Source organism: Molossus molossus, unplaced genomic scaffold (genome assembly GCF_014108415.1).
Source record: "Molossus molossus isolate mMolMol1 unplaced genomic scaffold, mMolMol1.p scaffold_m16_p_5, whole genome shotgun sequence".
NCBI classification, from domain to species: Eukaryota; Metazoa; Chordata; class Mammalia; order Chiroptera; family Molossidae; genus Molossus; species Molossus molossus.
Genome location: NW_023425388.1, coordinates 28,591,833 through 28,604,966, shown reverse-complemented (window position 1 = coordinate 28,604,966; position 13,134 = coordinate 28,591,833). Strand labels below are relative to the sequence as shown.

The 13,134-nt window shown below is 38.8% G+C and overlaps 1 protein-coding gene across 2 annotated transcripts in view; it reads right to left on the bottom strand.

The window, feature by feature from the left end:
• The window catches only part of LOC118617186 (schwannomin-interacting protein 1), a 545,098-nt gene that overhangs the window by 505,292 nt on the left and 26,672 nt on the right, over positions 1 to 13,134 (bottom strand). The gene's annotated exons all lie outside the window — the stretch shown is intronic.

The window sequence follows — 13,134 nt, the reverse complement described above, 5'->3', positions numbered from 1 at the left end:
GAATGCTTAGTGAATGAGTCTGTATATAAAATAGAGGCAAAATCATGATGTGAGCACACACACACACAAACACACACACACACTTTTCCTGAATAAACGTGAATCTATAAATCTGCATTCACAGTGGAATAATTCTAAAACAGTGAGGTCTCTTGTGTTGATATGGCAACTGATGCATTTTTAAAATCCTTTTATGGACCGATAACATATCCTGATATTAAACGTAGGTTTTCCTTTTCTGATTTACAACACTGATATCAGGCGTCTTTAATGCTTTGTGTCATCTTTTTGGGAGATCTAAACTTTTCAGAATGCTTGTCCAAATCCCCATCTATACTAGCTGCCAGATTTCCTCCCACCCTTAGAAAACAACTGAAGGAAAATTCATTATCTCTGTAGTTGAGTTATTTCCACAAGTTGAAACCAAACACCTTTCTAATTACTTGGGGCTGAGGATTCCTTGTCCCAGAAAAATCCCAGCGAACAGAACGTGGGGTTGAAGCAACCTGCCATTGTGACATCACACGCTCAGTTCTCCTCCCTGCCCCTAGCATCCAGGATGCCAGCCTAGCAGCTGGTGCCTGGAACAGCAGTGTTTAAAATAAACACTCTTCCCAGTTGGCATTGGCAAGTGATCTTTCTCTTTCCATCATTTAAAATATAAGTGTGAACATATCTGAAGAAAATGTAAAACAAATGAAAACTGCTTGGAAAGGTATGCAGCAGAAGAAAAATCATGAGAAAAAGTTAACTGCCAAAAGGGATTTATGCTTCGCCTTTTATCACCACTGGTAATGCCACTCTCAGATATATTGGAAGTATTTTTTCCTAAGGGGTCCCAAAGTTTGGAATTCAAGAATCACCTAAAAAATGTCATCCTCATATAATTCCATTTTTCAAGTGTTTAGAGAGTGCCTACCATGTGCTAGGAGACAGAGATAAAGATGGAAGAGAAAAAAGTCATAAAACAAGCACACAAATAACTACAAAAATATAAAGTGTATAGAGAATAGTGGTTCGGAGCATGGTCTCCAAGCCAGACTGACTAGGTTTGGACTATGACTTAGTTGTTTAGAGCTTCATCTCAATACAGGAATATTGAGGGTTCGGTCTCTGGTCAGGGTCCATACAAATATCAATCAATGAAGGCATGGATTGGTGGAACAACAAATTGATGTCTCTCTCTCCCTCCCTCCCTCTCTCTTTCTCTCTCTCTAATCATATTTTTTTTAAAGTTGCTAAACAGAGATTTATTGCTACCCTAAATTTTCTATTATAATTTAAGACTCTAAAATATACTCAGACTTCTCTGGGTAAAGATAAAGCCTTGGTCTCTCTCTCTCTCTCTCTTTTTTTTTTCTCTAAAAAGTGCAATCTTGATTCTGTACGAAGACTTTTAAATGTTTTGAAGGTGGAAATCTCAGTAGCAGAAAAATAACTGTAAATAGATTTTGGCAGGGTTTGAATAATTTTTCAACTTTCTGCAGCATATGCAGACAATAGCCAAATAAAATTATAAATCATGGTGTGCCACTTGAGAGTTTTGTTGAAAGAAAAATGCCATCTCAAATCTCAGGCAAAAGGTAGGCTATAAATAAATACCTATATATTCTCAAGTTACAATGTCCAAAGTTGTTTCACCACACAAAGGGGGATATTTTAAAGCATCTCGTTAGCAGTTCTGGCTTGTGAGAGCTCATTGAAAACCCGCAAGCATATTGATGACATCAGTGATAGTCATTTACTGTTGATGCAGAGATGGCATGCTGCTGCTAGTAAGATAAGCACAATCCACATTTATCACATGCTGCTAAAACAAATGTTTTCAGATTTTGGAAGCATGCTACTTGCCCTAAACATGGAACCGTTTAAAGTTGCACTTCCCAAAGATCCTAATGAGCAACTAATGCAGTTTCCTCATTGCATAAACGTGGAAAGTGAGTCCTAGATTGACCCAAAGATCCTAATGAGCAACTAATGCAGTTTCCTCATTGCATAAACGTGGAAAGTGAGTCCTAGATTGATTTAGTTACTTGTCCACATTGTCCAGCACCAGCTGAACCACTGCAGATGGATGGTCACACAGCTCCAAAGACACGGTAGCCACAAAGTACTTTCTTTGGATTAGGACGGACCGGTCAGAGGTCATCTTGCCATGTAGTTTCTGACCCTGATTCTACGCATGTATCTAACTCTAATCTTTGTGCTCCTGGTTCTTGGAAGTCCCCTTTAATTTCCTTCTAAAGAATATAATTCTCTGACAGAAGATTGTGTTTCCCTCTTGTCTCCCTCCCTTGAAGAGAAAAGAGAGAGAATTATTTTTTATCCAATAACCACTGAGTCAAAATTGTTTGAATGACATCCAGAGAATAATAGGCTTTCAAGAAAGCTCAGTGGCTAATTTGATACCCAGAACAACAAACAGGAAAGGCAGTATGGAGGGAGAAAAGACACATGCCTCCTATTTGTCTGAGGTCCCATTGCATTAACCACTAGCTCTTTGTTTCACTTATAATTTGTCCAGATAGGTGGCTGCTTGGCATTGTCAACAATGACCTACCAGAACCACAGTGTAGTTTCAGACCACAGATTGGAATACATAAACGCCAGAGCAAGAAACAAAATTGTGACTTGAATAACATCTTTTCAGTTTCATACCACCTTCTTGCCTCCATATAAATATTGTTGTACCTCAGGGTGGATAAATGGAGCAGGTCTGGTTGCCCAGATAAGTTCACAAAGGTCTCACAACACTCTTGCATGGTCTGACAGCCTTTTTGAGAAGAGATATTTTCCCTTCTGAGTTGGTACCCAGCTCATGGGGAGTATGGCTGGGCAACGGATCAAAGGTCATTCTTTCTTTCTATTAAAGAGGCCACAACAAATGGTCAAAACCAGGAAGAAACTTCAAAGGTAATGTTGCATTTGTTGTAGCTTATCTGGAAAGTGAAACCATTTCACACAGGAGATATCTACAAAATATGAAAACAGCCAACCAAATAGGAAAAAGTCATTTCAATTATTGGCTATCATATGGCCCTGATAAAAGGTTGCTTAGCAGCTATTATTTTCAATCCATGCAAAGGGATGCTGATAACGGACCTCATCATTTGATGTTGAGATGGTCATCAGATGAGACTGTCATTGAGAAGACACCTCCTTGCTGGCCATCAACTCCAGAAAGGAGAAAAGGGTAAAGCTATAAAAAGGATGAGAACATTTGCACAGCCTAAGGAAGGTTGGAGCTTTTAAAATAGAGATCCTATAAACATTCCACAACTCCCTAAAACAAAGCCAAACTGAAATGTGAGGCCAATACCCAGAAACCCCTGTACATTATATAACAATATACCAATGAGCAGATAAATTAAAAATAATGCAAAATGGAAAATATGTATAATGTTGTAGAGTAACCAGTAATACATTAAAGGGTTGTTTTTAGTCCTTTAACTAGCACTTCTGCACGTGCCACACATTGCTGGAAGCTTTTAAACCCAACTCGTCGATCCTCATGACGCCCTATGAGGTATGTACTACATCAGATGGTGAGTTCTACCCTCTGGGTTCTCGTATTCTCCTGATTTTGGTAAATTAATTCTCTCTCTTGATAGTTATTTGATGCCCTTTTAAAAGCATTATATTCCACGCCCTGGCTGGTTTGGCTCAGCAGTTGGAGCGTCGACCTGGGGACCAGAGACTCCCGGATTCGGTTCCCGCTAAGGACACGTACCTCAGTTGCAGTTTGTCCCCAGCCCCGATTGGGGTTGTGTGGGTGGCAACCACTCAATGTGTCTCTCTCACATCGATGTTTCTTTCTCTCTCTCTTCCCCCTCTCCACCTCCCCCTCTATCTGAGGATAGATGCAAAAATGTCCTCGGGTGAGGATTAAAAAAAAAAGTATTATATTCCTAATGTCTTTATATTGAATGGCAAGCACAAAGGAGAAATATCACTTACAATACAGGACAAATATTTGTCTTAGTTGCCTAGCCAATTAGCCAAGGCTCTTTGTTTAATTCACTAGGTATAAATTCAATGTACTTACTTCTTTTTTCTTTTTTTTTATTCTCACCCGAGGACATTTTTCCATTTTTTGTTCAGATAGAGTGGGGGCGGGGAGAGACAGAGAGAAACATCAACGTGAAAGGGACACAGCAAGTGGCTGCCACCCGCACAACCCAAACCTGGGCCGGGGGCAAAATGCAACCAAGGTACATGCCCTTAGCGAGAACCAAACCCGGGTCTCTCTGGACCGCAGGCCAACGCTCCAACCGCTGAGTCAAACTGGCCAGGGCTGTACTTACTTATTTTTAGGAAAAATATAAACATACAAAAATAGAGGATAGTGCAATTAAACCTCCACATACCCATCCTCAGACAAGACTTGGTGAATGAGGAGTGGATGGGAAAGATGGAGTGGTGGTAAGGAAATGAATAAAAACCTGAGAAAAACATCACTAATACTAGTGAATTTTATTTTATAAGCAGAGATGTAAAAACTTAAATAAAATAGAAATAAAAAACAATTTATAAAGAAACTATCCATTGCCCTGGCCGGTTTAGCTCAGTGGTTAAAGTGTCGGCCGGTGGACCAGAGAGTCCCGGGTTTGGTTCCCGCTAAGGGCATGTACCTCGGTTGCAGTTTGTCCCTGGCCCTGGTTGGGGTCATGTGGGTGGCAACCACTTGATGTGTCTCTTTCACATTGATGTTTCTCCTTCTCTCTTCCTCCCTCTCTCCTACCCACTCTATCTAAAGATAAATGCAAAAATGTCCTAGGGTAAGGATAAAAAAAAAGAAACTACCCATTAAAATTAAACAGCAATTATATCATAATACAAGGCTTCTTAATTTCCATATTATAACTCATCACATCATGTCATAAGACAACCTGCATTGTTTGAATTGGGTCTTCTACTCAATATAATAAGACTATTGAAAAGGAGGAGGCACATTTATTATTATTTGCTGACGAGAAAATTACATGCTTAGAAACTTCAAAAAAAAAAATCAACTAAAAATCTCTTAAGTACTAATAAGAGATTTCCATAAGGTAAAGAGAGACAAATCAACATACAAAAAGCTATTGCTTGGTATATTCTAGTGATAACCATTTAGAAGTGGAGAAAAGAAAGTAACCAATTTGTAATAGGAATAATCTTACTAAGAAAAGTAGAAAATGTATATAATGAAATTCCAAATCCTTCCTGGTATTTATATCTGTATTCATAACCGTATCTATCTGAGCATGCTATATTTATAGATAGGAAAAACAAATTTGTAAAGATATCAATTCTTATCAGTTTATAAGATGTGGTACAATTCTAATTAAAGTTGCCAAAGGGGTTTCTTTTGGAATTTAACTACAATTTTAAAGTTTATCTGGAATGAGTATGACTAACCAAGACCATTAAAGAAATAAAGTGGAGAATTTCTCTACCAGCTATTAAAATCTATAATAAAAATGTAATATTTCAGGTAGTCTGATACAGGTACTAGAATTGACAAATATAACAGGAAAGCAGTTCAGAAAGAGATTGTAATAGATTTTTAACATGTGATAAAGGTCACGTCACAAACCAGTGGGGAACAAAGGGTTCATTGGCAAATAGTGTTCAGGTAATGGGTTCACTACTTAGAATAAAATAGGACTACTGCTTCTGTTGAGAGAATATTCCCACAAATATGAACGCACAGATTAATATACATAATGTTTAAGGAGCTTATATAAATAATTGAGAAAAACAATGAAACCTCAATAAAACAATAGGCTAATACATAACCAGACAATTCACAAAATAAATTAAAATAGCCACAAAACATGAAAATGTTAAACCACAGTAAATAATACAAATTTTTAATTTAAAACATATGCTACTTTCAATCTATCAAATTAATGGTATTGGCGGAACAATTTCAGAAATGTAACAACATGTATCAAGTTTCTTAGAAAATTGTATTAAGAAGTTTTATGCTACTTACGGTAATTCCTTTTAAGAAAGCAGAAATCTAAACAATATATAAGCACCCCCAAAGTTGATGCTGTTGTTACCAGCAATGGCATGGTTCAATGAATTACAGCACATATAGCTATCAGATTTGGAGGAATTTTAATGACATATAAATTAAAACATGAAGTTTAAAAAGCAAATTTGAAATACTGGAAATATTTCTTAAAAGGACTGCAATGAGGGTGATTTTGAAAGGTCTCACGAAGGTTCTGTGACCTTCGCAGGATCCATCTAACCTCTCACACGAAGCCGCCGGGCCACGTGTCAGGCAGGGCACCCCCTCCACGCGTGTGCACACGATCACTCCTGTCCTGCCCCTTGTGCTGGCACTCGTCAGAGGGCTGTCCCAAGTGTGAAACGAGGCAGCACCGAACCGAGTGTGCGTTGCTTTGCTCGTGTCTGTTGGTGGGGCACTGGAGAATGAGTCCGGCACAGTTCATCCCTCACAGATGCTTAAAGCCAACCCGGGGCACAGGAATATCATGAGCCCAGAAAAAAACACAGCTTTTAGCTGCTTGGTACTGAAAATTTTCAGGCAAATTTCCAAAAGCCCTTGAAGCTGATGTTGAATTGACAAAGTGCCAAAAACCTCTCCGGCATTACATTCCCGCCCTTCATTTCCTCCCTTCAGGTGGACAGTTGCTGAAACAATAATGTGATAATGCCACCCTGTGCTCCAAATATCTCGAAGCACCATCTCGTTAAGCCTCCCGGTGTCCCTTGGAGACTCATGAGAATTGAGCCAGCTGACTTGTGCATTTTATAGATGAGAAAACTCACAGGAGATGGGTCAAATGCCTAGGCAATGGCCATGTCGACCTGATTACATAAGGTCCTGGGTCTGAATTTTGTTCCTGAAACAATGCCAAGTGTTGTGGGAGAGGAAAGCTCAGCTAGCATCAGGAAGGACCAGAGCAAGCCTTACACAGGATGTTGGAGGGCTTGAGGTAATAAACTGGTGAAAGAGATCAAAACACATCCCAGGAGGGACAACCAGGCATAGTCTAGGCTCAGCAATAAGGCATGCTCTAGGCGTGTGGCCAGTTGGAATCAGTGAGAATTGCATTTTGTCATGGGCCACTGGGCGAGCTCATGTGGCATAAGGGGCATCTTACAACAGCAGGCACAACGGATCTGTTCTTCTTTCCTTTCCTTTCCTTTTTAAAATACATCTAAGATGCCGTCCCATAATTACAGATTCTACGGTTAGGGAGTTACTGCAAGGACTAGGACTCTACCCCTCATTACAGAAGTAACTTCCCTTCCCTGAATCCTAGCAGTCTGGCTGGGAACACATGATCGAAGCCAGTCAATGGGAAAGCCCTGGTTCAGGGCCAAAGTCAGAGAAGCAAGGTACGCTTCACAACTCCTTGTGACAATGCACCTGATGTCTACAGGTCTGCCGCACTCCAACCGTGTCCTCCCGTAAGTATGCCTTTGCCTGGGGTTCTGGCCAACGGATTTCCCTTAGTGCCTCCTTGTTTTCTAAGCCTGATTCTCCAACCTTCCTGTGAATTCAATTAGAGAGCTGTTACCTTTTTAATGAATGTATTTTTGGCTGGAATTAACCAGGGTCAGGTTCTGTAGTCTGCAACCTGGAAGACTGAAACTGGCGTGGCCAGGCTGCAGAGCCGTGCACAGGGATCTGGCAGGGCATCCAAGTTTGTAGCAGCAAGAACTACAGGTTGGGAGGAAGAATTCCTCCTGGGGAGAACAGAAGTCCAGATATGGCAGAAACGACTAAGTGATCTAAAATCCATATTTTGTCTGATTTTTATGTATCTTTTAGCACTATATGTCTCAGTCTCCCTTGCAGTGGGTGTGGCATGTGACTGAGCTCAGTAAAAAGAATGTGAGCTGAGTAGCATGCCACTTTCAGACCTGGCCCATGAAACCTTCCATGTGGCTGTTCCATTTCTTCTTCCCTTGCTGTTTTGCTTTAGGTTTGACTCTGAGGGGGCTCTGGAAGCCACATGTTGAAGGTAGCTGAGCCCACATCATCCTGGGTTCTCTGAGTGACTGTGTAAAGGAGGGTCACCTCACTGACCTGCTCTCTGGTCCAGTACTGATACTTAATTAAGAAATATGCCCTGGTCGGTTTGGCTCAGAGGTTAGAGTGTCGGCCCGCGGTCCAGAGAGACCCGGGTTCAGTTCCCGCTAAGGGTGCGTGCCTTGGTTGTGATTTGTCCCCGGCCCTGGTTGGTCGTGTGGGTGGCAGCCACTCAATGTGTCCCTTTCACATCGATGTCTCTCTCTTTCTCTCTCTCTTCCTCTCTTTCCCTCCCACTCTATCTGAACAAAAAATAGAAAAATGTCCTCGGGTGAAGATTAAAAAAAAAGGAAGAAATAAACTCCTGTTGTGTTTGAGCTGTTATACTGTCAGGGATCTTTTTGTTACAACATAGCTTAAATATAGCATGTATAGTAAAAATCTAGTTAATGAAGGAAAGATTCAAATTCAGAGCAGAAACAGAAGCAAGGTGGGCTTGATGTCTTGCCCCTGAATTACTGGTCTGCAGCTTCAGAATTTCTCCTGATTAAGAAGAGAACGGATGACAACGGGGATAGACTCTCTAAGGGTAGATCATGCAGCTGCAGCTACACAGGTGAAAAGGATGTAGGCAAAAACTCACTCACAATTTGACAATCCTGAACAGAATCATAGTTTGAGATCAGTAAATTCTAAATTTCTATTTCTGTTTTATGCACTGAAGTTTCTCCATGCTAGAAATAATGAAAGAAACTATAACCTTGATTCTGCTTTCCCCCTCTTGAACTTGGTTTTCTTTCTCAAATAGATCCAAGTGATGAATCTTATTCTCCCCACCTGGGTATTTCTCCCAGCCCCCACCCCCCTTTCTTACTCCTTATCAAATGGGTGGTTTCTCAGAGGGTTTAGTCAGACTTGGGTAATGATATCAGTTCTTAGAATCACATTGTGGCTTAACTACCTAATAAATATTTGCCAAATAAATTATTCTTGTTTCCTCCTTTTAATGAGACAACATTGAACTAATGATCTCTTTCAAGTTGAAAGAGATCTTAGAGATCATGTAGTCCGACCAGTACACACACACACACACACACACACACACACACACGCACACACATGCATGCACATACACCCTTCTATAACACAGAACCCCCTTCTGCAGCATCTCTGACATACTCAGACAGTCTGTGCACGCAAGTGTCTGGTAATGAGAAGCTCACTGGTTTATAGAAAAGCCTATACCATTGAATGACAGCTCCAAAGTTTAAAAAGTTGTTCTTATTTTAAATTTTAAAAATTTCTCCATAAAACTTTTACTGATTGCTCAGCATTGGGGTTTCTTGGTGATCCCATATCTCAGGGGTCAGAAAAAAAGGTTTTTAGCTCTATCTTTAGAGCTGACCAGCTATCTAACTTTAGGAGTTGTTTCTCCTCTCCTGAATGAAATTTCTTCACCTATTAAATGAGAGGTAAGAAAAAATTATATGTAAGGTCATTGATAAAAATAATGCCTATTACACACTCACCTCCAGGCTAGCTCTGATTTATTACTTAACACAATTTCAGGAAGGTTATTTAACCAGTCAAAAATATATTGTTATTTTTCCATCCATAGTTCTTTATCTTCTCCACAGAAATTTTAAAAAAAGACCTTCAGAGTCATAAAGTCCATATACAATGCTGTATTTATAGTCCTAGTAATCCCAACAAAAGTCAAGTAAATATGGGTAAATTTGTATGACTTGCTTTAAGGCACTGAAGCTTGATATTCTTTTCTAACTATCCTCAAATCATTAGGCTATGTCTATCTTTGACCACTTCTTTAAATATAAAGATACTGAAGTCAAAGGACATGCTTTCTATGCCAACACCATGATCTCAGTACATATCTGCCCATCAGTTCCAATTCACCCAAAATGAAACCAGAGGTGGAGAGATACCTCTTCCCTACCAAAGTGGTATGCGGGGGTCAGAGATCAAGCACCAACACAGCATCCTGGAGAAGCATGATACTGAGATCACTTTTGAATAATGTTAAATTCAAATTGGCTTTTCATCTAGATGGGTCGTAGCAATGGAGTCGGACTGTGTAGCATAGTGTGCAAAGTGCAAAGTGCAGATGAGGTGGTGTCGAAATGCTACATAAGATGCGAATTAGGAGCACAGGCTCCATTAGGTAAAATGGAAATGGCTTGAATTCTTCCCAGTGACTGCCTGACTGGGTATGTGATTGTATTTTATATGCTCCAGCTTGAGTTTACTTATGGGAGAGAGCCAAATTCAGTTAGAGGAACTGGCATTTGAAAGACCGGTTAAATTGAGAAAAGCAGGCTATGCAGACGTATTTCTCTCTGGAAGATATTTCTGATCTTCCAACTATCTGGAGATCTTCCTTGGAAAGTCTCTAAGCTCTTTTCAGTTCTTTGAAATGGCTCAGATTACTCCACCGTTTCTAGCAATATTTAATGTAAACCTCAAATCAGTTAGGTCATATCCACTTCAGACCAACATGCATTACAAAGCAGGAATACCCCTGGTGAGGACAGTTGGGAGAGGGAACAGATGCTCACAGGAGAACATAATAACAGAGGACAAAACCACTGGACGGAAATCTGTGCAGAAGCATCAACCCAGGCTGATTCTCTAAGAAGCTGGAGAACTGCCCTTGTGCACTTGAGGTCATCCGAGCCTTCCCCACAATACTAGAAATACACTAAAACAAGCCTAGAATCTATCCAGAACCAGTCAGGATCTGTCTTCATTGAAATAATCCCAAGAATTCCCATATCCCTCTGAGAAGCTACCCTTTGGGACCTTCCTACAACACATTCCACTTTAAGGTTCCCCCTCCTGAAACTGGTCCTGTTGGAGCTGTAGCTAGAATTGCTGCTTCTGGTAGGAAGCTGTGACGGGCCAATGCAGCAGCAATGAGTCTGTGAGTACCACAGATGTAAAAACTATTTCCCAAACAAGTGTGTCTCTCTTAGTGCCAAGAAAGACCGAAGTCCACAGTAAGAATCACACCTGTGAATTAGTTCCCTCTATGTTCAGTTACCCTGAAAAGCATCCTAAATAGGGTGGTTCTCATGAACTAAATATGCCCGTCAATCCCTTGTAGCCAAGGTTATAAAACCTTTGCAAGGGTGTGTGAACCACAAAACAAGAGATTCGTGAGCATATTTTTACATTGGCAAGAAAAGCAAAATGTCACTCAACTAAATTTAAGATTGTTCACACACATCTGCTACCACCAGAATGTTATAGGGGGAAAAAAAGGAAAGAAAAAAAATCTGAATAGCTCACAGTCTAAATAGCTTTGGAAATTTTTCTATTGTTCAGATGACTTATGCTGTTTCAACAATGATTAAAAGGCGATCAAAGCAGAAGCCAAAACATGTCTGTGATCTGTCATAGAGCAACAATTTTTGGTTAAACAAATACATAGACAGGCATATCTCAACCACACAATGTTATGTTAGATCACTACTGTTATAGATACATCACTAAAATGTGTGCAGAAAAGCAAGAAATATAAAATGTTACACCTCTGACAAAATCATAAATGAATCACATCTTTGAGAGACAGTTAGAGAAACAAAGATTGCTAGACAATAAATTTCTGACTCAGGTACATTTGCCCCCATTTCAGAACATGAAGCAGATGTATCTTATGACATAAGCTTCAAACCCTCTCAATTAGAATGTTCCAGTTAATCAACCAGAATGATTTGTCCAAAGTCCACCACCCACACGGAATGGAGACAGTTTAACATAAAAGAACAACCAAAGTTATAAAATCACAGAAGTGCACTCAACAGTGTGTGGAAGGCAATGCTTATTCATATGTAAAAATCAAAGCATAATTATAAAATTTGGGGAAATTAAACTAAAAGATTTGGAATTATAAATCTACCTTTCATTCTTTTCAAAAAATCTTCTTTTAAATATTAACAGCAATTATAGAAATCATCAATAGATCTATTAAGCAAAGCTGACAAAACTGTATAACAAGAACTCCTTAATATAAATTAAGTCACTTCCTCCAAAATTTTACACTCCAGACACTGTTAAAATGTACCCCAAATTCAAATGCCAAATTACTGAGGAGTTAAGAAAAAACAGCAAATTCCTGTGAAAACCATATAATAGAAAGTCTTAGTTATAATTCTTTACATAAAGAGAGAATTATAATTCTTTATGTAAAGAATTAGAGGTTTAGCTAAGTAATTGAATTTTGCTACTGGTACATATGAGGAGAACTATTGATGGAAATAAATTACATATCACAATGATTTTAAAAGATAGTTTAATTAGACTTTAAAATAAATGGTTAAGCATAAATAAATGTTCCAAAACTCACAACAGGCCTGAGAAAAGATAATAATTTGTTAAATTATTTTTTAACACTATATTCTCTTAGACAAATTTGAATAGTTAATTAAAATATATATTGGGGGCATTCTTTATAGCAACTCAAAGTACCTTTCTTCGTTGTGTGATATCACAGAATTACACTTTTGACAGTTTTAAAGAGAGTGTTAAAAGGTTTTTGAAAAAAATTAATTTCTGGTTCAAATAATTAAATTGGAATATTTTGAAACTAATTAAATATTTTCAATGATGCCTGAAAGTACCTCTACCGTGGCTCATACCTAATCATTTTATAAAAGGATCTATCTTTTCCACTCACTAAAGTTTATGTATTGTATATTATATATTACATATCAGTAAATTTAAAATTTTATAAGTCATCAAATATCTCCTCTGTGTCCTGACAACAACCTCTACATTTCAAACTATGTAATGTGTATATAAAAATGCTATTTCCAAAGTAACTGTTTTGTTCAACTGCAAGGCAATTCCTTTGTGGGGAATTAAAACAAAGACTCAGACACTCAAAATTCAAAGCACTAAGCATTCACAGACCAATATATGCAATGAGAAAGCAATTTCTCAAATTACTGGATTAACACTTTCTAATATAATATTATAAATGGTTAATCCTGAATTAGAAATGTGATGAAGGCCATCACTCTTTAAAGCTTAAATTTAGCCTGGCTTGGTTAGACTTCGGATTTTCCTCTCTCCATCTGTAAAAACATGATTCACCTAAATCATAGGTGACAAGTGTT